Below are 27,018 nucleotides of genomic sequence, written 5' to 3'. Positions count from 1 at the left end.
TTTAACTATTTTTATTTATTATTTTTGAAAAGGGAGCTTAAAAAAGTCAAGTTCTCTCCCCTACCTAATTCTCAGCCCTGAATTGATATATTTGCATTTAAGCAGTTGTTTTTCTAGTTCCATGGATCCATACTGCTTTTGCTGTCATGGGGAATGATTAATCTGAATGCTCAGTTTATTTTAACTTTACTGCACTGTTGTCCTGCCTATTCTTCAAGTATCAGGGGTAGCTATGTATCTGTATCAGTAGTCTGTATCCACAGATGCATCTGAAGAAGTAGGGCTTTTTACCCACAAAAGCTTATGCCCAAATAAATCAGTTAGTCTTTAAGGTGCCACCGGACTCCTCGCTGCCTATTCTTAACTATCCGAAGTGATGGTGCTTTCACCACATCCCTTGATTTATAAAATCATTGTCAGGAATTATTTTAATACTTTGGAACTCTTCTAGCTTTACTATCCACTATGAAATAGATGGCACAGGTGATAGAGTGTAGGGCCAAGTTTTACTAACTACTGGCATTAGTTGGTGATGACATTAAATCCTTCCTTATTAGAGTCCCACAAAACAGTTGGCTATTCTGTTCTACTCAAGTTCATATCCAGCCCTCATCAGTGTAGTATCTGAGCATCTTCCAGCAGTGCATTAAGTGGTGCGACTAGCATCTGTCAAAAGATTTTTTTTTTTCCTTTTCTCTTTCTCTCCGGGGGTTGGGGTATATTTTGAGGCAATTTTTAAATTTAAAATATATATCATGTGTTGTACATTTATATTAGCAAACGCCAGGTCAAAGAAGTGTGTCTTTGTGGCGGATCTTGGTTCCTGAGACAGTTGGTTCCATAGTCTTGGACCGGTCCCTGTCACAGATGAGCTTTAGCGCACACTTCTGTTGTGGTGCAGTCATTGCCCACGGTCCTGGTCTCAGACCTATAGATGCAGCATCCTTTTTTACTCATAAGTCCTTGCCATTTTGTTTGTGCCTGGAAGAAATAAACAGAAAATGTCCCAGGCTTCATTCCATCCAGCCTTCCAGCACTGTTAATGTTCTCCTGCACAGTGTAGCAGCCAGGTTTTTGACAGGTTTCAGGGTAGCAGCCGTGTTAGTCTGTATTTGCAAAAAGAAAAGGAGTACTTGTGGAACCTTAGAGACTAACAAATTTATTTGAGCATAAGCTTTCGTGAGCTACAGCTCACTTCATCGGATGCATTCAGTGGAAAATACAGTGGGGAGATTTATATACACAGAGAACATGAAACAATGGCTGTTACCATACACACTGTAAGGAGAGTGATCACTTAAGATGAGCTATTACCAGCAGGAGACCGGGGCAGGGGGGGAAACTTTTGTAGTGATAATCAAGGTGGGCCATTTCCAGCAGTTTACAAGAACTTCTAAGGAACAGTGGGGGCGGGGGGAATAACATGGGGAAATGCTTTTACTTTGTGTAATGACCTATCCACTCCCAGTCTCTATTCAAGCCTAAGTTAATTGTATCCAGTTTGCAAATTAATTCCAATTCAGCAGTCTCTCGTTGGAGTCTGTTTTTGAAGCTTTTTTGTTGAAGGATAGCCACTCTTAGGTCTGTAATCGAGTGACCAGAGAGATTGAAGTGTTCTCCGACTGGTTTTTGAATGTTATAATTCTTGACGTCTGATTTGTGTCCATTTATTCTTTTACGTAGAGACTGTCCAGTTTGGCCAATGTACATGGCAGAGGGGCATTGCTGGCACATGATGGCATATATCACATTGGTAGATGCGCAGGTGAACGAGCCTCTGATAGTGTGACTGGTGTGATTAGACCCTATGATGGTGTCCCCTGAATAGATATGTGGACAGAGTTGGCAGTGGGCTTTTTTGCAAGGATAGGTTCCTGGGTTAGTGATTCTGTTGTGTGGTGTGTGGTTGCTGGTGAGTATTGGCTTCAGGTTGGGGGGCAGTCTGTAAGCAAGGACTGGCCTGTCTCCCAAGATCGGTGAGAGTGATGGGTCGTCCTTCAGGATAGGTTGTAGATCCTTGATGATGCATTTGAGAGGTTTTAGTTGGGGGCTGAAGGTGATGGCTAGTGGCATTCTGTTATTTTCTTTGTTGGGCCTGTCCTGTAGTAGATGACTTCTGGGTACTCTTCTGGCTCTGTCAATCTGTTTCTTCACTTCAGCAGGTGGATACTGTAGTTGTAAGAATTCTTGATAGAGATCTTGTAGGTGTTTGTCTCTGTCTGAGGGGTTGGAGCAAATGCGGTTGTATCGTAGAGCTTGGCTGTAGACAATGGATCGAGTGGTGTGATCTGGGTGAAAGCTGGAGGCATGTAGGTAGGAATAGCGGTCAGTAGGTTTCCGATATAGGGTGGTGTTTATGTGACCATCGCTTATTAGCACCGTAGTGTCCAGGAAGTGGATCTCTGGTCCAGGCTGAGGTTGATGGTGGGATGGAAATTGTTGAAATCATGGTGGAATTCCCCAAGGGTTTCTTTTCCATGGGTCCAGATGATGAAGATGTCATCAATGTAGTGCAAGTAGAGTAGGGGCATTAGGGGACGAGAGCTGAGGAAGCGTTGTTCTAAGTCAGCCATAAAAATGTTGGCATACTGTGGGGCCATGCGGGTACCCATCACAGTGCCACTGATTTGAAGGTATACATTGTCCCCAAATGTGAAATAGTTATGGGTGAGGACAAAGTCACAAAGTTCAGCCACCAGGTTTGCCATGACATTATCGGGGATACTGTTCCTGACGGCTTGTAGTCCATCTTTGTGTGAAATGTTGGTGCAGAGGGCTTCTACATCCATAGTGGCCAGGATGGTGTTTTCAGGAAGATCACCGATGGATTGTGGTTTCCTCAGAAAGTCAGTGGTGTCTCGAAGATAGCTGGGAATGCTGGTAGCGTCGGGCCTGAGGAGGGAGTCTACATAGCCAGACAATCTTGCTGTCAGGGTGCCAATGCCTGAGATGATGGGGCGTCCAGGATTTCCAGGTTTATGGATCTTGGGTAGCAGATAGAATACCCCAGGTCAGGGTTCCAGGGGTGTGTGTCTGCGAATTTGTTTTTGTTCTTTTTCAGGGAGTTTCTTGAGCAAATGCTGTAGTTTCTTTTGGTAACCCGCAGTGGGATCAGAGGGTAATGGCTTGTAGAAAGTGGTGTTGGAGAGCTGCCTATTAGCCTCTTGTTCATATTCCAAACTATTCATGATGACGACAGCACCTCCTTCGTCAGCCTTTTTGAGCGATTGCTCTGGTTTTGCTGAATGGTAGACAGGCAACAGACAGGCTGATACTCCCCTTCCATCAAAGGGCTGTGGTGGTTTTACATGCGGCTTGGGTCAGGATCTAGCCGCTGAGATTGTAGTAAAACTTTCAACAGTGGCAGGATGAACCAGCTGCACAGATTAAAAAAAAAAAATCTGTGCAATTTGTGCTGGCTGGGATTTGCTTTGCAAGTGTTTGCCCACTCTTAAATCCAAACAGGGAAGACCTATTATTTGATCAGATCTGACTCTCAAACAGAGATCTCTCTATAGCTGCTTTCAGCAGCATAGTCGCATTTTCAGATTTTCCTCATTATTACGAAAGAGAGGAAAGGATGTTTGTTGGTTTCTGTAATGGCTGCTGAGAGAGAGAGGGTCCCACAGCTCTCTGCAAGATCAGTGGGGGTTCAGGGCACTGAACAGGGGCTCATTTGTCCCAAAACTGGGTGCCTTCAACTCTTATCAGAGTTCCCATCAGACAGAGGATTCCCAGCCCCTTGTGGAAATGATGTCACTGACTCGCAGCACCTCTCTCACAGACGCATAGACTTTCAGGTCAGAAGGGACCATCGTGATCATCTATCAGACCTCCTGCACATTGCAGGCCACAGAACCTCATCCACCCACTCCTGTAATAGACTCCTAACCTCTGGCTGAGTTACTGAAGTCCTCAAATCATGGTTTTAGGACTTCAAATTACAGAGAATCCACCATTTACACTAGTTTAAACCTGCAAGTGACCCATGCCCTATGCTGCAAAGGAGGATGAAACCGCCCCCCCAGGGTTTCAGCCAATCTGACCTGGGGAAAAATTCCTTCCCAACCCCAAATATGATCAATTAGATCCTGAGCATGTGGGCGACACCCGTCAGACCGATACCTGGGAAAGAAATCTCTGTAGTAACTCAAAGCTCTCCCCATTTAGTGTCCGGTCTCCAACAGTTGGGGATTTTTGCATAATCGGGTCCAAAGTGTTCCCTGCTGCTTGTCTACACTTGAAAGTTAATTTGGATTAAGGTAGAGTGTGTTTTTAAAGTGCAATAGCTATTCCTGATGAATTTCATGGGTAAAGAGACCCTTAGCGATCAACTATAACATTGAAGAGCCAAAATCTCTTTCCCCCTCCCCCTCAATTTCTTTTCTCCTCTCTTTCCTCACTTCATAATTCACCTTTGCAAATAAAATCTGGATTTTGGGGATTAAAATCTCACTTGAATTCGGAAATCCATTTTAAGGTGTAACTCAATAAATCTAACAAGACAACATCTGATCCATCTGATCTTTAATCTATGTAATAGGTGCAGGGAGTAGGTGGCTGGGATTTAGACTTCTTTTTTCCACAGAGGCCTTCTGGGTATTTTACAAAGCTGCTAAAGTTCACATTCTAGGATAAGGTAGAATGTCTTTGAGGCATTGACTAGCACACATTTAATGAAGATAGAAAGCCAATCACTTAACATCAGATGAGGAACAGCAATTTCCTTCAGTCTGGCACTTTGTGTATTGAACAAAATTGCATGAGAGCTTTGAGCGCTAGGAGAGCTGTCAAGTGACCGTTTGTCTAGGGGCTGGAGCAGTCCCCTTGGAAACAGCTTAAACCTCTTAAATGAAAGCATTACAAAATGTACATCTGTGTGTAATATATTGCTGGTAGGCTCAACTGTCAAGGGCTAAGCTACAAAATGTTTAATTTTTTTTTCCTGGTAGTAATTTTCATGCTTTCACACACGAACAGAATCCTCCATAGGACGGCTAGATTACTCAAGAATCAAGCGTTGTACATAATGTTTGCCCTTAAAAACTTTTCAATTTGCTTATCTAACTAAATAACACTTGCCTCAGTCTTTGCAGTATTCCCTAGGTGTGTCTCATGTAAAGAACACTGCAAATACTGAAGTTAGATAGGGCAAAATCAGACTGTTTTAAGGTCATCCACTGTTTACTGAGGAGAGAATTGCTGATTTTAGGGATCTGTTAATGGATTTCCCTGATGGGCAGTATACCGATTTGTGTCTGCCATTATCTATGTCTATGGACCAAATCCAGGGGTCTTACTTATAGTTATAAGTGTTAGTAGATAATTAGGCCCTGATTTTCATAAGTGCTGAGCACCCTCAACTCCAATGGAAGTCAGTGGGAGACGAGATGCAGATGATCTGCACCTCTGAAAATCAGATGTTAAGTGTGCATGCTTTTGGTGCACCTGGGAAATACATCCACAGCGTATGAATGCAAACTCTGCTTAGATTTCTTACTGTCAAGGTAGAGCTCTTTAATTTTACATTTTGTTTTTTAATTGTTTAAAGCTTTTAAAACAATATTTTTGTGATAGTTTATGCACCATATCCTTCCACTATGAAAATAGTTCCTAGAAAAAGGCCAGAGAAAACAGGAGGAAAAAGAATACAAGGACAGAAGGACCGAAATACTTTTCCCTACTATTTTGAATATGTTTATTTGGCCTGATTCTCCTCTCATGCCAGAGTAAATTGGGGGGAGCACTAGTAAAATCATTGAAGTTATACCAGCATAAAACAGCTGTAAGTGAGAGGAGTGTTGGACTTTTTTTTCCCTAATCCTTTCTCTCCCCCTCTTTTTTCTTGTTCCTTTCCCCCTCCTCTTGTTCCCTCAAAGCACAGCTACTTTTTCCCACATTCTGTAATGAACATCTTCTTTAAAGAAAGGTAATGCTGTACAATGAACAGTTCCGACTTCAGCTTTGATACCAGAAAGTGGATTTAAAGTGTCTGGCTGGTCCCCAAACTGCTGCTGATGGTGGGGTGGGGCAGAGTGAGGGCAGTTGGATTCAGCAATGTTACTGAGCATGCTCAATCCATGTGATTATGCTCAGTACATGTCAAGCAGCAAATCTGGGGAAGCATGTGACTCCTCATGGCCCCCCGCTGCTGATTGGGCCATTTGGCACTTTTAGAGGATGGGGATCTTAAACACTGTCACTTTCCCCTCTTCTTTAAACTTTCATTTTCCCCCTCACGTATCCCATCTATTTTTTAGCCCCACATCTCCACAGACTGCCATATTTGCCTTTTCTCCTCCTCGACTGCGAACACCACCTCCCACAGTAATGGGCAGAAGGATATTCTGGTTGTATGGAAGTGATAAGATCCTAGCTGTGCACTGTTAAGTGTTGGTGCACCACCAAAGAGGTCCGTTGGGCAAAGACAATGTGGCTTTGTGTAATCAGTGACCCCTGACAGATACTGATTAGTTGTAATCAGCTCCTAGTCTGAAGTCCCTGAGATATCAGTAGGTGTTCTCCAGGGATTTTTTTTCTCCAGTTTTGGCCCACCAATAATAACTTGCATAGCACTGTCACAGGATGTTCCCTCAGCTACCTGGTGTGCCACGCTGCCTGGCCTGTCTCTTATTCTCAATGTGCACAGTGTCTATTTCTTTCCCCCACATGTACCATTAATCTTTAGATTCCAAGTGAGCATTGCAGAATATAGCCCAGGCATGTGTCAAGAAACACCTTCCACGCAGCGCGCTCTCTGAGTTTTATCCTTTACTTTCCGTTCCTGCAAATTATGTATCTTCCCCTTATTGAGCTAATTACCTCATTAGCCCAAGTGTTGCCCACATGTATCAACAATCCCCACCATAACAGGTTAATTGATTCCAATTAAATCTGTAATCTTCTCTGTTACACCTTACATCAGTGATCCGAGTGCTACATCAAGCACTTTCAGAAGCGCCTTTTGTCTGAAAATCTCAAAGCACTAAACTAGCAATAATATGTTTAGTATAAACGAATTGAGACAACTGCCATCCCTTTGAAGAACATAGGAATTGCCAGACTGTATTGACTTGAGATCCATCTAGTTCAGTATTCTATTTCTGACAATGGCCAGGGCCACAGACTTCAGAGGATGGTGTGTGAACCTCACTGTAGGCAGATGTGAGGATAATCTGCTCCCTGCGTAAATCTCATCCTGATTGCTAATAGTCAGTGATTGGCTTGATCCCTGAAGCACAAGGTTTAATAGCCCTTTTAATATTTTTAGAATTACTTATAACAGCTCTGGATATCCTAAATGTCTGTATAGATGTCCAATCATTTTTTGAATTGTGATGGTTTTGGCCCTAATGTCTTCCCGTGGCAATGAGTTCCCCAGTCTAATGGCACATTGTATGAAAAATTATTTCCTTGGATCGTATTTAATTTAATTGCTTGTCCCCTTGTTCTTGTAAATGTATGTATGAGGAAATAGAGGCACAGAAAAGTTAAGAGACTTTTCCAAGAACACAAAGTGAGTCAGTGGCTCAGCTGGAAATAGTACCCAAGTGTAACAGGTTTGTCTGTCCCTTTAGGGACCAGGGGGGCTGGGGCTAGCAAGTGCTGTTCAGTTCTCAGACCCAACTAATAGGCATCAGATGATCCCTATAAGTAGGGCCCTACCAAATTCATGGCCATAAAAGATGCATCACGGACTGTGTGAAATCTAGTCTTGTATGTACTTTACCCTATACTATACAGATTTCATGGGGGAGACCAGCATTTCTCAAACTGGGGGTCCTGACCCAAAAGGGAGTTGCAGGAGGGTTGTAAAGTTATTTTAGGGGTGGTCATGGTACTGCCATCCTTACTTCTGTGCTGCCTTCAGAGCTGGGCGGCCGGAGATTGGCAGATGTTGGCCGGGAGCCCAGCTCTGAAGGCAGTGCCACCAGCAGCAGCACAGAAGTATGGGTGGCAACACCACACCATGTCACCCTTACTTTTGCGCTGCTACCTTGGGAGCGGGACAGCCGAAGAGTTGCGACTGCTGACTGAGGGCCGAGCTCTGCAGGCAGCAGCGCAGAAGTAAGGGTGGCAATACCATACCAGGCCGTCCTTAATTCTGTGCTGCTGCAGATGGCAGCAGTTCTGCTTTCAGAGCTGGGCTCCTGGCCAGCAGCTGCTGCTCTCCAGCTGCCCAACTCTGAAGGCAGGGCTGCTGCCAGCAGCAGCGCAGAAGTAAGGATAGCTCTGTAACCCCCGACTCCCCACAGTAACGTTGTGACCCCCCCCCCACACAACTCCTTTTTTGGTCAGGACCCCTACAGTTACAACACCATGAAATTTCAAATTTAAATAGCTGAAATAATGTAATTTACTATTTTTAAATTCCCATGACTGTGAAATTAACCAAAATGGACCATGAATTTGGTAGGCCCCTACCTATAAAGGACTGGGAGAACTCACTTGAGAGGAGCTGTAGGAGGGAGAGGGATTCCTTTAGTAGGCCCTGAAACAAGGGGATTGGAGGGAAGAATGTGTCCTTTCAATGCTGAGAGAGGCAACAGGGAAAAAATCTGGGAGCTATAGCCCAGGGTAGGCAGAGAAAGTACTTTTGTCTCGGAGGGAAAACTGAGGCAGTAGCCAGTCAGGATGAGCTGGAGCATCAGTCCCCTATTATAACCACTAAGACACAATTCATCTCTTGATAAGCACAGAATTTGCAGCAGTTAAAAGAATGGTAAGAGTGTTTAAAAACATCCTAAAAAAATAATGCTCTACTGAACACAATTGCCCAGCCTGTTTCTGTGACCCTAACTGTGTGCCTCTACATGTTTGCTGACTCCGTACTCCTCCTGTCTCCCTTTCCCCAGGCAGACTTTCGGTTGTTTTCCCAGAATCCTGGGGGAAAGCAGCACTGAAACAGGGGGAAAATGTAACGAGACTTAGTCCAATAGTTCAGAGAAAACAGAGTAGCTCCTCTGCTCTTTTCTGCGCGGTTTTTTGATGATAGATGGGAAAGCATTTGTTGTTTTGAAGAGATTATTCATGCCAGGTCAGAGACCCATTGGGATTAAAATAAATCTACAGCGGTAAAATAAACAAGCATAAGAGAAGTGATTATTTGAAACAAGCTGGGGAGAAACTAATGGTTATAAAATGATAGCAGGGCAGGTTTCAGAAGTTAGAAATTGGCAAAGATGCCAACCCGTTGTTTATCAGAGGACCCCAGCTAGGGTGTCCGATGTCCCGATTTTATAGGGATGGTCCTGTTAGTCTGGGCTTTGTCTTATATAGGCGCCTATTACCACCCACCCCCTGTGCTGATTTTTCACACCTGCTATCTGGTCACCCTAACCCCAACATAAGGCAGGAGTTTATAGATAGTGGAGCTGCCTTGAGATCGATTGCAGGTATAGTATTATGAATAATTCAGGAGCATTCCCCTCTTGGGAAAGTGTTACGAGTTGAATTCTCCCTGAGAGTTACTTAAGGCCAAGGGGAGATGTGCTGGAGTCTGGGTGGGAAGGGATGGAATACTTTGTCCAGACCCACAAGGCTACACATTGTACTTACTCCAGCAGCCTTTGGTCTGCCTTTGCCCTTGTACCTGCTCTAGCACCCTGAGCAGAGAGGGGTTCTGGCCAATGGATCCAAATAGTCCTGGATTTACAGCAGTGAATGGTCTCCCCGTGAGACATCCCCACGTGCTGCCCCACCCAATGAACTGTCTTCACTGTGTTCAGGCCCACAGTGCTCTCAGGCTGAGTTGCCACATTCAGGGCTGCCTTCTCCCACAGATGGGAAGGGTCACGGTTTCCCCCAGAGGCATGTTTGGGAGTGATCCCAGTGGAGGCCTCTGACAAAATGTAGAAGCAATATGGCATATGTTGTGCTTGGTGAGGGGTGGAAGACTTCAGAAGTGGATTGCTGCCATAGACAGAGAGACTAGGCATTCCGTACCACAGCCGTCCACCCTGAGGCTGAGGGAAGCTAAGGCAAGAGGCGTCAGTGAGGAGAAAGAGAGAACATTCACCCTTAGATTGTAAGCTCCTTAGACAGGGAGCCTTTGTTGTTTGTGTGTATTGCCCAGCAGAGTGGAGCCTATTTTTCCTCTGGTTTTCCCAGAATCACTGAAAGGGGGTACAATGCAATGAGAATTGGTCCAGGAGTTCAGAGGAGCGACACTGGGGCCCATAGGTGCCACTGCACTAAAAAGAATAAATCATAACAGATAATAACCTTTTCTTTCCATGCTTAAAAGAAGTCGTCACAGGAAGTAGCAAGGAGGAGCCTCCATGTTATTGCCTTGTAAAAGTCATTACATTACATTAGAACGTATCATTACGTCGTTAGAATGTTTGTTCACTTTGATTTTTCCAGCTTCCCCTCCCCCCCTTTTTTTCCTTTAGAACTTCTTATAGTTTAGTAATGAGTGAAGATAAGAACCCTGCTGCTATCTGTCATACCTGTGAAAGAGAGGCAATCGAAAAGAGAATAAAGTTACATATGTAATCTAGTTCAGGTGCATGCCCAATAAATGGTATCCTATGTAATAAAAGCTCTTACATAGTGCTTTTCACAAGTCCATATCAAAAGTGTTTACAATGGAGTTCAGCATAATTATACCCATTTTACAGATGGGGAAACTGAGGTACAGTGCGGTGAATGTCACCCAGGAGGCCAGTGACCAAGCCAGGAACAGAACCCAGATCTTGTGAGTCAATTTAGTGCTCTATCCACTGGGCAGTACTGCTTCTCACATGGTTACAAATTACTTCCACTTCTATTTAGGCTTGTTTTCTGCACAGTGAGGGTAATTAAGCCTTATTATAAAGAGAAGTATTTTGTGGATCACAGAAGTTACTTGTACATTGTGTCATAGTGTGGGTGGTTTTTACAGTGTAGAGATGACATGACATAAGGCCCTAAAGTAAAGAAGTTTGGGAGAGGGCCAAAGAAGGTTACACAAAGTAACATAGTGAGGTGGTTTATTTTCAACAAGGTGACATGACTCACTGCTAGAGATTACACAGATTATTTGTATTGCAGTAGTGCTTAAATGCCCCCCACTAAAATTGAGGCCCATTGTGTTAGACGCTGTACAGACTCACAGGGAGAAACCTCTGCCCCGAATGGCTTACAGCCTACATAGACAAAGATGGGAGAGGAAACAGAGAAGAAGTGACTTGCCTAAGGACACACAGTAGGTCTGTCATGGAGCTGGGAATGGAAACCAAGTCTCCTGACTCCCAGAGCAGTGCTCTGTACACTAGACAGTGCTGCCTTGCAGGTATTAAAGATGTATAAAAGGCCATCCAGTCCATCTCCCTGCCAGTGAAGAACTGTTCCCTGTTATACAATCATCCAGTTAATTCTGAAAGTCTTGCGTGAGGTGGATTCCATCTCTTCCCGTGGGAAGCTGTCCACATCCTGTAAGACGTTACTGTCATGCAGTGCAGCCTGTGTTTTCTCATTCTTAATTTCCTCCCATTACATGTAGTTCTATACCCTTGAGCCACCCTAAATAATTCCTCCCTGAACCACTGTTCAATGATACAGTAAGACAGCAAAGTTAAGTCTTGACATCCTTACCAAGATAGTAAATGTTTAATATAATGCAGACCATGCAGTGCAAAGTAAAATTAAATGAAAAGTCAAATAAAAGATACTTAAATATAATAAATACCAGTTATTTTTCAGCGTCTAGAAATAGTCTATTTGTTCCCTCTTATGTAGCAGTATCAGCAGCGTGCATCACTGTGGTTTTCAAATGGAAATAGACACCCATTTGTAAGTCTGCTTCACCAGGCCAAGCATGTTAAAATAATAACTTACATTATTAGCTTTATTGACTAGCTTCTCAATTTTCTTCATTAATAGACGTGCAAGATGTCATTGTGCTGCTGGAGGTCTTCCCTTTCAGGTGAGATGTAACCCTGTGGTTCCGTCCACTTTTGGTGGTTCAAAACCTGGTGGTACTTTTTTTTTTTTTTTTGACGAATAGAAGTTTTAACTAGAAATGACTGAGCAGTTTTCCTAAACGTTTTTCCAACAAAAATTGGCTTTTCAATTAAACAGAAAATGTCATGCGAATGTATGTTTTTGCCAAACGTTTTGGGTTTTTATAAAATAACCAAAACATTTTCAGTTTTTCGGTTTGACAAGCACACAAAAAATTCTTAGAAAAACGTCAGTGAAACTGAAAAACTCATTTTCATCAAAAATTTACCTGGAAAATAAAATATATATTTCTATCAGCTTTAAGTTTTAATCTTTATCTTGCTGATTTCAGGTAATTTAATTCTGGCTATTTAAATTCCCATTGCAGTTTCAGATGAACATAACATTCCTCACAGCAGTTTGGGGTAGTAAATATACTGCTAGCCAGATGCTGTCTGCCATCCAGAGGAAGCTGTGTTTCAGCAATGGGTGAATTGATCCCTACGTACACCTGGCGTTTTGTAATACAAGATGCTATACAAGTGCAAACCAGTACTCTATCCGTTCAGTGATTAAAAGCAGTGAAACGGAGATGGAAGATGGAGGGCACAATATGAGTGAAAAGTATTATCACTGTTATAGTATAATTATTATATTATACTGATATACTTTATTGTGATAAAGAACCTCTATTATTAACAAATTTATAACATTATGGATGGCAAAATGTTGGCTTACAAACTTGTTTAGAAGAGGTTTTATAGGTAGCCCTGGTTTCCATTTGAAAATCCAAGATAAATAGTAGTTCAATTTTGTAATTGTGAGAGAAAAATATTGTCCACAATTAAATTGCAGGTGCTGCTGTCTAGCTAAAAGAGCCCAAGAACCTTAATTTGTTTAATTATTCTAATTTTAAAAACATCTAAACATTGAAACAACCCTGCCTTCCATACTTAACTTAGTGCTTTAGCAGTGAATACTACAGGCTTCCCATCTCAGCAATTTTAATCCAAGCACATTTTTTCACAGGAAAATAGACCATCCCATGTTTTGCCCTGATTGTATGGGATGGTAAATCACTTTTAGAGTGTAAGCTTCTAAGGACAGTGACTGTCTTTCTTTTGCGCAGTGGGCCTGAGAATTCTAGATACTTCTGCAATATAAATAAGAATAAGAGAAGTCCTGTACCTGCCTTAGCCTTCCCTTGTGATGTGGGTCTACTCACTTTACCTCTCTCTACTTGCTGATTATACAATGCTTGACTACTACACAGGCTCAGTTCATTTACAATATTAATGGCAGACGCAGGGCACAACGGGTGAAAAGTATTGCTATTGTAATACTGTAATCATATATTGAGTTATCATACTAGTCTGTTAGAATGTTTGTTTCTGCTGATTTTGGCTTTGATCCAGCCAAACACAAAAGTTTGTGCTTAACTTTAAGCATGCGAATAACCTCACTGATATAACCACACATTTGAAAGACGCGTATACTTTCCTGGCGCAGGGCTACGAAGAGTAGAAACTTTGACATGCTAACAGAATATTTGGATTTCAGTTGGAGTACTGACACGCTTCACTTTAAGCACCTGCTTTACTATTTTGCTGGATTGGAGCCAATGTGCAGCAGTTCTGTCTGTTCATTCTGTCAATCAAGCCAATGGAGGAAGTGAATTCCCACTTACAAGAATAAGCCTTATCAGATCTTCTCAACAAATTCACCAGTCTCTGCTCTGCCTTGTTGATACATATTTACATTAAACCAAGCTCTCCATTTGTTTTGGTTGAAAGAAACCTGAGATGATAGAGAAAATAGGGGCTGATGTGACTCGTGGAGTGAGACTATGCAGATGCGCTGAGCAGGGTCCCTTCACCCAGTCTTCAGAGAGAGCTTCTTTTGCTCCAAAAGGAAGGCCATTAAGGCTATGAATCCAACAGGCTTACAGTTTCCTGGCTACAAATACAATGATCAGTAAAGATTTATATCACCACCTGCGGCTTCTGAATCTTGATTCTATATTGTTCAGAGGCAACTGCTTGCCTGGACTCAATCATAGAGCTGGTTGGGAATTTTCTGACAGAACAGAATGTCAGAAAATGCTGATTCATCTACACTGAAATGTTGACAGGAAAGGGTCAGTTTCCATGAAGCTATTTTACTTGAAATTTTTTGGGAAAAACAGTTTGGAAATTGTCAAAGTTTAGTTTTGACATTCTCAGAATGAAGAAAATTATTTTGGGGTCAAAATTTTTTTTTGTTTAGAAATTTAAGATAAGTATAGTTAAATTTTTTTTTAAAGGTCAGTCGAAAGAAAGCATTTTGATTGACCCTAGCTCCATTTTTGTAGATTTTTGGTTCATGAACATTTTTGAGATTTCAACTTTCTGTCCCAGTTTGGGTTGGGAAAATTTTTGGATCTCTTGAAAATTTTTGTGGGATGGAAAAGCATTTCCCATCAAGCTTTACTTAATCAGCATGTGAAAGATGAAACTGGATCTAAAGATCTCTCCTCTCCTCTTGCATGAGCTGAATTTAGCAATCCCTTCACAAGAGAGTGGCTCTCTATATAAATTACTTGATAGATTGCACTCCAGGTTATGGTGCTCCAGGAGGTCAACTTCAGTCAGCTCAATGCTTTTTTATTTATATCTTGTCAGAGTCTTACAATTAGCTGATTTATTAGGCCCATCTGCATTCTTGACCCTTTGAATATAGACCTGTACTAAACTGTCATTGAGGTGGGCTGGAAAGTAACAAGTCTCATGATTCCATCTCAAAAGGGGCTGAAAGACTGTAATTCCTAAAGGAAATGCTCACGGCTGGATGATTGGATGTGTGAATTTCACTAAACCTAAGGCAAGTGTTATTCTTTGCAACAGTAGTGACAGGAGTAGGTGTGTTCTGAGAAGGAGGGGCTCTAAGAGTCCCTTGGCAATTAAGTGCAAGAATGCTGTGAAAATACTGGAGTACTTATGGCACCTTAGAGACTAACAAATTTATTTGAGCATCAGCTTTCGTGGGCTACAGAAGTGGGCTGTAGCCCACAAAAGCTTATGCTCAAATAAATTTGTTAGTCTATAAGGTGCCACAAGTACTCCTGTTCTTTTTGCAGATACAGACTAACACGGCTGCTACTCTGAAACCTGTGAAAATACTGTGTCCGATGGCCCAGGGGCATGACAACTCTCCCACATCATACTGTGATGCCCGTATAAAGCAACAGAGCATACTCCTGCCAAAACAATGGCAAGCTCAGGAAAACTTCTCATCCTTAAAATGAGGCCCTAGTCTGAAAAGACATTGTGAAAATGGTATAATGGGAATCCATGTTAATTCTGTCTCTGTGTTTTCGGGATCAAATGCTCTCAGTTGTTTGCTCAATGATAGTTACAGACCTGGCTGAGTCTCCCCGTGGACAGTTACCAGTCAGTTGTAATTAGACCCACCCTTTGGATTCCTCATGGTTCCAAGCTAGCTGGGTCTGTAAAGCGTCCCACTGTTACTAATTCGGCTTCTAAAGTACACTCTTTGGGGCAGACTTCCTCTCTGGCAGCCTTCCTGGGGGTGTGGGACTCCACAGTCCAACTGTCCTGGAGGCCCTGTCACGAGTGCTCTCCTCTTCCAAACCTCCTCCCCTGGCGTACAGACATGCCAACTCTCACAAATTAATCGTGCAAGATGCGATTTCTAAGTAAAATTATTAAGCCTGACTCATGATCTCGCCATAGAACTGCCACGGCTCACCAAAAACAAACAAAAAAAAATCCTGATATTTGAGAGTTCTATCCCAAGATCATTAGTCAGGCTTAATAATTTTACTTAGAAATCGCTGTCAGCCCCAGGCTGCAGGGGCTCCCACTGTGAACCAGCCCTGGGGCTGACAGCGGCAGCCACAGCTGCTCCGGGATGACAGTGGGAGCCCATCCTTGCGGGGTCCCCATGAGGACAAGCTCCCCACAGTGCCAGCCTCAAGGTGGTCGGGCTTCCCCGCTGTCAGCCCCAGTGCAGCCAGGGCTCCCAGCTGTCAGACCCAGATGGCCGGGGTTCCCCTGTCAGCCTAGGAAGTGGGAGAGGGGACCCCACTGCAGCCCCCACAGGCCTGGGAGGAGGGTGAAGAACCCTAAGAGGAGCAGAAGTGAGGTTGGAAGGGCTGAACTATGGCCTGGGGGCTGAAGTGAGACAGGTGGGGGCTGATGGGGTGGGAGGGCTGTATTGATGGTGGCTTCTGAGCAGATGAGGTGAGTGCTGGGAGGATGAACTGAGGGCATTGGGGGTCAATGGGGTAGGGGGTCTGAACTGATGAGGTGGTAATGATGGTGGCTGGGGGACTGAACTGAGGGGGAGCTGAATTGGGGGGTTAGGTGGGGACAGAACTGTTGTGGGACAGGATTAATTGCTGGGCAGGAGACAGGCAGAATGGGGGTGAGAGCTCCTGCAGCAGGGGCCAAAATCACCTTATCCAGTACACATGGGAGAGTGGGGAACATGCACACCCCTGGGGGTGGGCAGGGGGAGTTCAAAAATTAAGAGAGTGACCTAAAAAACACAATATCGTCTTTTTTTAAAAAAAATCTCATGATTTTGAGGGGTATGACTCTTGATTTCTGATCTTGTGAAGTTGGCAATACTGGACTTATGCATGCTCCCCCCGGAGTTCCACCTCTGGAGAGTCTCATGTGTATAGTTTAACCCTTTGGGGCCAGGTACAGTAAGAAACGAAGGCTTTGCCCAGAAGATTCTAAAATCACAGTAACTTTCGCTTTCAAAGTTACAGGAGTTACAGATCTTTAGGCAAATCAACAAAAGCCGACATTCTCTCTCCCCTGAGTATGCCCATCCCTTCTTGTGAGTCTGTAGGTCCAATAGTCCATGTCAGTTGTATAGGCCCCTCCAGCCCTCTGACCCAGTGATAGACACTCCTTCTGTTGTCAAGTGATGTTTACCCCATGAGAAAGGTTTACCCTTTAAATGAGGTTTCTGTCCACTCTGTCAGTGAGTAACCAAGCATCTTCAGAGCTCCAGTCAGATGGTTCGTGCCCCTTTCCCCCTCTCCCCCCCAGAGTTCAAACTGGGAAAGCCAGTTTCTGTCAACTTGGCTATTCCCTGTAGCAGAACCATTGTTAAGACAATCACCATGTGTGTTAGTCGCTTCAGGGAAGTCTTGGGCTTTACAAACTGCATTAGTCCAGCGTTTCTCAAATGTGGCCATTGTGGCTGCATGTAGAAACCAGCAGATTTTTTTGCGGCCACAGTAGCCTCCAAAGCACGGGCAGAGATATGCAGGGGAGAGGCAAAGCAGCAGGGATCAGCACCCTGCACTGCGCAGCCTCCTGGTGGGTTCCAGACAGCACCTCTAGACATGTGGGACTGGTGTGCATGGAGGCAGCTGAGACTCTGCAGGCAGCCAGCAAGTTCCTGACCCACCTTCCCCAGGGCCTTCAGGCTTGGGCTTCGGGGTGCTGGGGCTCAGGCTTTGTATTTTAGGAAAAATTGTCAGATCAGCCACCAGCAAGAGTTGTTGTGAGGCCACCAAAAAATTTGTTGTGAGAACCCCTGCCTTAGTCTGTCCTTGACATCTCTAGATAGCTACAGACTACAAATATAAATCACAGTTTTCAAAATAGTGGTTACAAGGTCAATTGAAGGTCATAATTTGATAGAGGTGTATGGACATACCAGTCAGTCACAATGATTTTATTTTCTAACTGGCTGCAAATACAATGTGGGCTCTGAGCATCAAGCTGGGTTCTTATGGTCTCATAGAAGTAATAGATATTGAGGATTAGAAGGGATCTCGATAGGTTGTCCAGTTCAGTCCCCACACTGAGGCAGGACTAAGTATTATTTACACTATACCTGACAGGTGTTTGTCTAACTTGTTCTTAAAAACCTCCAATGTTGGAGATTCCACAACCTCCCTAAGTAATTTGTTCCAGTGCTTAACTACCCTTACAATTAGGAAGTTTTTCCTAATGTCTAACCTGTCTTGTCCTGTCCTTAGTGGTGTGGGAGAACAATTTATTACCTTCCTCTTTATAACAACCTGTTATGCACTTGAAGACAGTTATTGTGTCCCTCCTCAGTCTTCTCTTCTCCAGACTAAACAAACCCATTTTTTTCAATCTTTCCTCTCAGTTCATGTTTTCTAGACCTTTTCTAACTTTTGTTGCTCTCCTCTGGACTTTCTCTATTTGCCCACATCTTTCTTGAAGTGTGGTGCCCAGAACTGGACACAGTACTTCAGTTGAGGCCTTATAATTGCTGAGCAGCAAGGAAGAATTACTTCTCATGTCTTGCTTACAACACACCTCCTAATACATCTCAAATGGTGTTTGCTATTTTTGCAACAGTATCACATTATTGACCCATATTTAGTATGAGATCCATTATAACCCCCAGATCCTTTTCTGCCGTACTTCTTCCTGGGAAGTTATTTCCCATTTTGTATTTGTGCAATTGATTATTCCTTTCATAGTGTAGTACTTTGCATTTGTCTGTCTTGAATTTCATCCTATTTAATTCAGACCATTTCTCCAGTTTCTCAATATATTTTGAATATTAATCCTGCCTCCAAAGCACTTGCACCCCTCAACCCTTGGTATTGCCCATAAACTTTATAAGTGCATTCTCTATGCCATTATTCAGTTCATTTATGATGATATTGAATAGAGCCAGACCAGGACGCATCTCTGTGGGATCCCACTTGATATACCCTTCCAGCTCTACTGTGAACCATTGATAACTGTTCTCTGAGTACGTTTTTCTAGCCAGTTGTGCACCCACCTTATATTTGTTCATCTAGGCTATATTTCTCTAGTTTGTTTGAGACGGTCTAGTAGACTCATAGACATGCAGGTCAGAATGGACCATCATGATCATCTAGTCTGACCTCCTGCACATTGCAGGCCACAGAACCTCACCCACCCACTTCTGTAATAGGCCCCTAACCTCTGGCTGAGTTACTGTCATGTGAGCCAGTACCAAAGTTTTATTAAAGTTGAGATATATGACATCTACTGCTCCCCCCATCTTCTAGGCTTGTTACCCTTTCAAAGAAGGATATTAGGTTGGTTTGACATGATTTATTCTTGACAAATCCTTGTTGACTGTTACTTATTTCTTCTAGGTTTCAGAGTAGCAGCCGTGTTAGTCTGTATTTGCAAAAAGAACAGGAGTACTTGTGGCACCTTAGAGACTAACAAATTTATTAGAGCATAAGCTTTCGTGAGCTACAGCTACTCCTTTTCTTATTTCTTCTAGGTACTTACAAATTGATTGTTTATTTGCTCCATTATCTTTCTGGGTACCGAAGTTAAGCTGACAGATCTATAATTCCCTGGGTAGTCTTTAATCCCCTTTTTATAGGTAGGTACTATATTTGTCCTTATCCAGACATCTGGTATCTTGCCCATCCTCCAGGAGTTCTCAAAGATAATTGCTAATGGCTCCGAGATCTCTTCAGCCAGTTTCTTAAGTATTATGGGATGTATTTCATCGGACCCTGCTGACTTGAAGACATCTAACATGACTTTCAAGTTTAAAAAAAAAAGCTAAAGGCTATATTATGCCTGCTGTACCTGTGCAACCTTAGTCTTGAGAGTGTGTTCTTAGTACTACATGTGCTATCCTCAGCTCCATCAGTGGGTGTGCACAGGTGTAACTGATTCTGTTGAGGATGCATGAATAGGAATAGAATCCAGCTCACACTCTCAGCTGTGTTTAATTCTGCAGGGGTAACGAGATGTGTGAATCCATGTGTAAACATTGTTCACTACGGTCAGTAGATATTCCTCTGAATACATAGAGGAAGCAGATCTGCTGAGTCAGGGAGCATTTTTGTATAGTCATTGTTGATATCAGAACTACACTTAGAATCATAGAAACGTAGGGCTGGAAGGTACCTTGAGAGGTCATCTAGTCCAGCCCCTGCACTGAGGCAGGACCAAGTAACACAAGACCAGGGGTTCTCAAACTGGGGGTTGGGACGCCTCAGGGGGTCATGAGGTTATTACAGGGGGGTTGCGAGCTGTCAGCCTTCACCCCAAACCCCGCTTTAGCTCCAGCATTTATAATGGTGTTTTTATATATATATACACACACAAAAGTGTTTTTAATTTATAAGGGGGGGTTGCACTCAGAGGCTTGCTATATGGAAGGGGTCACCAGGATAAAAGTTTGAGAACCACTGCCCCTAGATCATCCCTTGTGGGCATTTGTCTAACTTGTTCTTAAAATCCTCCAGTGAAGGGGATTCCACAACCTTCCTTGGAAGCCTATTTCAGCACTTGAACATCTACAAAATCAGGCTATAAGGTAGCAAAAAAGTATGCAGTTTATTTTGCAAACATCAAGAACTGAAAGCAGTGTGAAGAATGGGATTCAGTGGACGTTACAGAGCTGCTCAACGGATTGTTTGATATGCTCCTAACTGGGAGAGGATGGGGGAAGATAGTAACAGATAATAGAGAAGTCATCCTGAGAGCAAAGAGAAGTGTTTTTTAAAAATATATATTTCTACTGTATATCCGAGGGTTTAGGAGCAACCTATCTCTGATCTTTATGGAAGGTTCCATGTTGTTAAACAAACTGTAAAACTGAAAGTTACCTCTGTAACGAATCATAAAGAGGCTTCTCTCCATGAAATAAACTTAATGTACAGTGTCATATGGTAGGCAAGTACCTGCAAATGTGGCAGGTTTAATAAAGGTTCAGAGACTGACATATTGGTTTGCAGCAGGCTAGTTAGTTAATCTGAATTTTACCTTCAACCTCCTAAATAGGGGGTAGATTTATGAAGTTGAAAATTCCAGGAACTGCTGACTGTTGCAGTTACAATCGTGCTAATCTGCCTGACCTGCTCTTAATGCTATAATTGTAACAGTAGGAGACTGTTGAATTAAAGAACTGTTTCTCATAGTCTTTAGAAAGGAAGGTGCGATACGCTATGTAAACTTGTTAAGGCAGTAAATGTGACAGGTTGCATTTTTTTGTATTGCTGCCATTTTTCTCATTACTTCTATTCACTGGAGTCGTCTAGTTTTTCTGAATAGCTCTAAGTATTTAAAATGCCAGTGAGATACAATTTGATAATGAAGAGCATGGTGGTGAAATACTTTGGATTAAGTTACAAAGAATGTAAGACAACAGTGGGCATATGCCGCAAGCCATGAAGTGGAAGAAAAAATAAGTTCCTTGCACCAGTTACTGAGGAGTTGGATACAAGATACAGTATTCATGGGGTAGCTTAGCTACCTAGACAGCTGTTGAACAAACACAGTTAAACATGGATTGTCAAGGACATTCCTACATTACATGGAGGAAAAACTTTATGATGTGTAAAGTTGAGAATATAACCTAAAGGAGCCATTCTGGGTTTCTTCTGAGCAACAGGAAGGAATTGAGAATGTGAAAGTAATAGGGAGGCTTCACACAAGTGAGTGAAAACTATTTGAATTCCAAATGAATAGGTTCACGAAATGCAACAGGACATGGTTATTGGATTTCAGGAAAGAAATTCTGTCAGAATTCAGAAACCTACTGAATATGGTGCAGTGAAAGGCAATATTTAAAGTTCAGATTTGCTTGGATGTGACAAGACAGAACTCCAGCCAAGGGACTGTAACTGAATGATTAAAAAACAATGTATGCTATTGCAGGGAAGTGGCCATTGTGGTGCTAAGGGTATCTGCTTTGGGCACAGCCCCATTTAATGTCTTCATTGATGATCTTAAAGAGCGTGTTAATTACATTTGCCGATAATATTAAGAGCAAGAGTCTGCCCTTGGCAAACTCAGGCTGCTGGGGGGGGATGCATAGATCATCTAAAAATTCTTTTGGTAGATTGTAGGGTGCACATAATGGGGTAATACCACTGCTCTGCCAACCATTTAAGGGGTATAGCCAGCTCACTGCTTTGTATCCAGGGGCTAATATGTGGGGAAGAGGGAGGTCCTTGGCCTTGCCTCCTCCTCATCTCCTTTTGGAGTGGCTGGCATCTATTCGCTCATCCTGAGAACAAAGAGACGGTGCTAGCCATGACATGGGACTACAGTCCTCAACAGGATTCAAGCCAGCCCCAGCAGAAGATGCAAGGGGATTGAATTCCTTATACCATTTGCCACCCCACACCTGCAAAGGGGCCAGCTGACATCCTCCTCAAAATGATGAGAGATAGCCAACCTCCAGGAAGGATATTAAAACAATGCAAAGGGAATGGAAGATGTCAGAAATATGGGCTACAAATAACAAAAGGAGATTTGACCGGGAAAAAATGCAGGCTAATGTATCTGGGCGAATGAGGGGGAGAATAATGTGAAATACAGATATTCAGTGAGACAAAGCTGCCTGGAAAGCAGAAACATCAAGAGACACTGGCGGTTTCAGCAGACAGCAAACAATATATAAGCCTGAATTGTCATAGCATGGCAAAAAGGGGCAGTATTAGTTGGGGCTACATATGCAGGGGCATCATTTCTTTGTCCGTAAGGAGGTGTTCTTTCTCTCTAGATCTTATGAAATTACACCTAGAATACTACTGATTCACATTTGCAAATTGGTGGGAATTCTGAGACCAGCAGCAAAAATCATTAAGGAGCTTGAAGATTTGACTTGGAGGAAAAAGAAAATTGTGTGCTAGAAATGGAAGGGTGGAAAGGAGAGGAAATGTTTGTTATCCCAAGGTGACAAAGACAGGAGTGAAAGGATTGTGTTAAGCATAGGAAATTAGGCGGTATATCAGGAAATATTTGCCAAATGGCGAGACTTTTTAGTTGGCCTTCCAAGAGAAGCAGTGGAAGCTGCTTGGGTTACTGTTTCTCTTCTGAAAATTTGTACCTGTTTGTTACAGATAATACTCAAATATAACTGAAAGAGATTAGATTAATAAAAACTTCTTTGTCTTCAGTTTGTTCACTTAGTGCATTTGACAGCGCTTTGTGTCTAGTTAGGTTTGCTGGTTTATTGCTAGTTGGACTACCTGTCTTGTGGCCTGGCATGAAGTCACACTGTGCTGGAAGGAAACAAGCATGTGTAACCCATGCTTACTCATTCTGGCTCTCTGTCCCTGGAAAACATAGAGATTTAAGAATTAGCTACTGGCTCTTGACTACCAGAGCTTAGTCTTTTTGGATATGGCTACGCTGCAAAGAAAAACGTTATGGCGCTGAGTCTGAGCCCAGGTCAATTGACTCGAGCTTGGGCTGTGGGGCTAAAAATAGCAATGTAGATATTCCTGCTTGGGCTCTGAAACCTGGGGAGGGAAGAGGGTCTTGCAGCCAGAACCCCACGAATCTGAGTCAATTGACTGGGGCTCTGAGACTCAGTGCCACGTGTTTGTTTTTTTTGCAATGTAGACATACCCTTAGTCATGCAGAAGAGGCTCATGCTTTTAGATCCAGAGGTCCTGCATTCACTGCTTACCCAAAAGGGTTTGTTTACAGCTTCCAGACTGGTGGTGTCTCCCTCTCTCTCCCAGCAGAAAATACAGCGTAGCTACCTCACTGGTGACATGTTGTAAAGATGAATTAGTTAATGTCTGTACAGCGCTTTGGACACCTAAAGCACCCACTAAGCCCATACTTAACACACCATCAGCAGCAGCAAAGTTAAAACTCGAGGCAGCTGTCAGGTATGTGCACAGAAAGGAAAGGGCATGTTTGGTGGCTGTGCTAAGTCACATGATTTCTAGTCATCAACAGGGGAGCAGAGAGGCTGTTGCGTTTTTTAAGTGTGTGTGTCATATATATATATATATATATATAAGTCCATTCACACTATTTAAAGGGCATTTTGTCAGAGAATCTATTTATTAAATGATTCTGTCACTTAAAATTTTCTAATTCACAGAGTCCCTTTTAACCCTTGACTGAATAGGACAATTCCCGAGAGACTCTAGCATAGAGAACAATGTGCACTCACAAGGGGATGTATTAAGAGGTCTTTTCTAGCCCTAATTTCTATGATTCTGTAATGAGATTTATCCACTGTTTTATGGCGGGGTCTCTTCACAGCTGGAGTAGATGGGCCAATAATGTGGGAATCTCATTTCCTCTGCTATTTTAGCTATTAAAAATTAAAGACAATTAACTTAAACTCAGTTGACTTGAAATGGAACCTTAAGGCTGTTAGAACCTTAAACTATGGAAGATGCACTTGCTTTTTTTATCTAGTAATCTGTTAATTTGCTTTAATATTTATGAGTAGTGATGGTAATTTTTTTTTCTTTCTCTCCCCTCTTCCTGCTAATAACCTGATCAGTTTTTTTTTAAAGGAATAAATAACTCTCTTTTTCTGTGGTCGTTTCCAAAGCTTGACTTCAGAAGTTACAATTTGAAATAGTCACCACACAAATGTACACTCCAGTAAATTAAACAAACTGGGACATATTTGACTTTACATTTAGGCCCTTTTTATACCATTCTGACAGTGTAAAGAGGCCTTCAAGTGGGAGTGAATTACATCAGTGTATATCGGAATGGTTTTAGGTGATTTGTCCACATTACTAAGACACCTTTAATTTAGAAGGGTCTCTTGTGCCTGAGTCTGATTCTCCATTGTCCTCCACCTCATGTAGTCATTTATACCAGGGCAAAATTAGTGTAAAACGTTGCCGTTCTCATCTGGTATCATTTTACATTCTCTTTTCCTTTCCCTTTCTTTGGTGTAAATGACTTCACAAGAAGCAGTGCAACAGAGAATTAGACCTTCTAATGTATTCACTTGGAAATTACTGTGTTCCATAATATGGTTAATTTCTATAGGATCTTTCATCTGATGATCCCATGCATTAAGTCACTTAGCATTATAATATTCCACCTGTTTTACAGATGGATAAAATAGTGCCTGGCTATTACCACCTAAATACAAAGGTGATGAGCGCTCTAGAAAGACTTTAGGCCCAGATCCTGCAAACACTTATACTTGTGCTTTAAGCATTTCAGTACTCCCTCTGGAATCAGTAGGACTGCTGCAATTTAAGCATGTGTTCACAAGATCTGCACTTTAAGGTGCATCCACACCACACATCCCTGGTGCAGCATGTCGGGTATGTATAGCTACAGACTTCAGTGAAAAGCAAGCTGCTGGAGCCTTTCTCCGATGCTGGAGCCTTTCCCTGCTTCCTGAGCCTTTCTCTGAGGTGGGAAAAGACTCCGGCGTTGGGGAGACAATGGGACACTCTACTGCTAAAAATAGCGGTGTAGTCAGGGGAGGCACTGCTTGAGCGAGTAGAGAGCTCTGTATGGTACATACCCACAGCGTGCAGGTGTGTCTTTACTCACCTAAGCAGTGCCTCACCGTCTACGTTGCTGTTTATACCCATGCTGGGGGGCAGTGGTGGGGCAGGCACTGTATGTGTTCTACATGCTACTGTCAAGCGTGTGCAGTGTAGACGTACCAGACATAGAGAAGTTAAGTGACTTGCGTGAAATCTCTGCATGAGACCTGGGACTGCAACCCAGGCCTCTGCTCCAGCCCTAGAGCATGCATTTGCAGTCTGTTTATTACAGATTGTGTTCTGTGTATTTATTACAGTGCGTGTTCTCTTTTAATGTAAAGTCCACTATCCAAAATTTCTTTTTTACCTGTGACAAGTGGGGGCTAAATGTTAGGTTTTAAATGCAGCTATTTTAACTGAACAACTGCCACATTGGCGCTGTCTTGTTTAAGATTTAGGACAGGGATGGGATTTCTGTGTTGTTTGGGGTTTTTCTTCCGCTATATTAACCTTAAGGAGGTTTTGTTTTGCTGTTGGCTTGTTCCCTAGATGACTGTTTTGACGTAGAGGAGAGGAAGGGAAATCTGAAAAGGTAGCAATAATTCATAGGCAAAATGACAACTATAAAACTATAATGAAGTGCTGTAGTGTTAGAAAGATTTGCCCAGCAGACACAGTAGGAGCAGTTTGTCCCTGGTAGACGTCCACTGACTTTACCGGAGCACTCCCAGGCATGACTTTGGCCCAGCATGCGTTGCTGATCTAACTCCAACGTACTAGATCAGAGCACTGGTCGGTCAAGCTTTAGTAAAGTTGACCCTAACCCTAACAATTGTTAAATGAATCAAATCATACTAACTTATTTCTCGAGCGCTGGTGCTTTAATATACAGCCTGACCCATTTCATTGCCCATGGCAAGAGGCAGTGGTTTTCAGATATTAAACTTCCATATGGGTTATTTGTTCCATGGGCTGATCTTTCAGTGCCACTTAGAGAAGGGGTGAAAATCAGAGAGCTGAGAACAACAGTTGCTTATCAGGGACCAGTGACCTTAAAAAAAAAAAAAAAAAAAAAAAAAAAAAAAGTCAGTCCCTGTGAGGCTGTTCATTCTCAGGAAAGAAAGTACTTAAGAGCATAATTCTTCCACAGTACCAAGTAACAACCTTTTAATAAGCATCATTAAGCCTTTAGATTGCAATATGAGGCCATCCGCCCTTTTATCCCATATTAGATTGCCCAAATTCTTCTTTGCCCTCTTTGCTGTGGTTAGATGAAAGCCCTGTGTATTCATATTGATTTTTAAAAGCACTTTCTCTCCCCTTGTACCAGTTCACTGCATCACTTCTAATTGCAGTTTATCTGATCTCTCATACTTTGGCTCCAGCCCATTCAAGACTTTCGAAACTGTTGTTTCGTGCAGGTCTTGGAACCAAATGATCATGTTTCTTACATCATTCCAGCAGATAACATTAGGATCTTTGTTTGGATAGAATTCAGAAGAAAAATAACATGCTATGCTTTCTCTCCCCCACAGACCACTCTTCCATAAATGTTATTTAGAGCTAGATGTAGCAGAGACCAGAATGACTTTTCAGTGTGTTTTTCCCCCCTCCTCCCCTTTTTAGTTGGTATTAGGTTTTCCAAATGTTAGACATTATGGAGGTGTAGCTATGTTGAAATATAACTCTTGATGCAAGCTAAGCCCTTCAAGGCTGTTGGAATAAATGGTTCTCAGAGTTATTCTTTTCACTGGGAAAGACAAAAGTTACTCTTTGATAGGGTAATGAAATGATATAGGCAACAAAGCTATCAGTCATAGGGTTATCAAGAATGTGAATGTAAACAGACTTTAGCTTCAGTGGCGCTGTATCCCTCT

At 42.6% G+C, this 27,018-nt stretch overlaps 1 protein-coding gene across 3 annotated transcripts in view; it reads left to right on the top strand.

The window, feature by feature from the left end:
• TENM4 (teneurin transmembrane protein 4) overlaps window positions 1-27,018 on the top strand; it is a 1,775,651-nt gene that overhangs the window by 1,076,188 nt on the left and 672,445 nt on the right. The window lies entirely within an intron of this gene.

Source organism: Dermochelys coriacea, chromosome 1 (genome assembly GCF_009764565.3).
Source record: "Dermochelys coriacea isolate rDerCor1 chromosome 1, rDerCor1.pri.v4, whole genome shotgun sequence".
NCBI lineage: Eukaryota > Metazoa > Chordata > Testudines > Dermochelyidae > Dermochelys > Dermochelys coriacea.
This window is presented reverse-complemented; position numbering and strand designations above follow the sequence as displayed.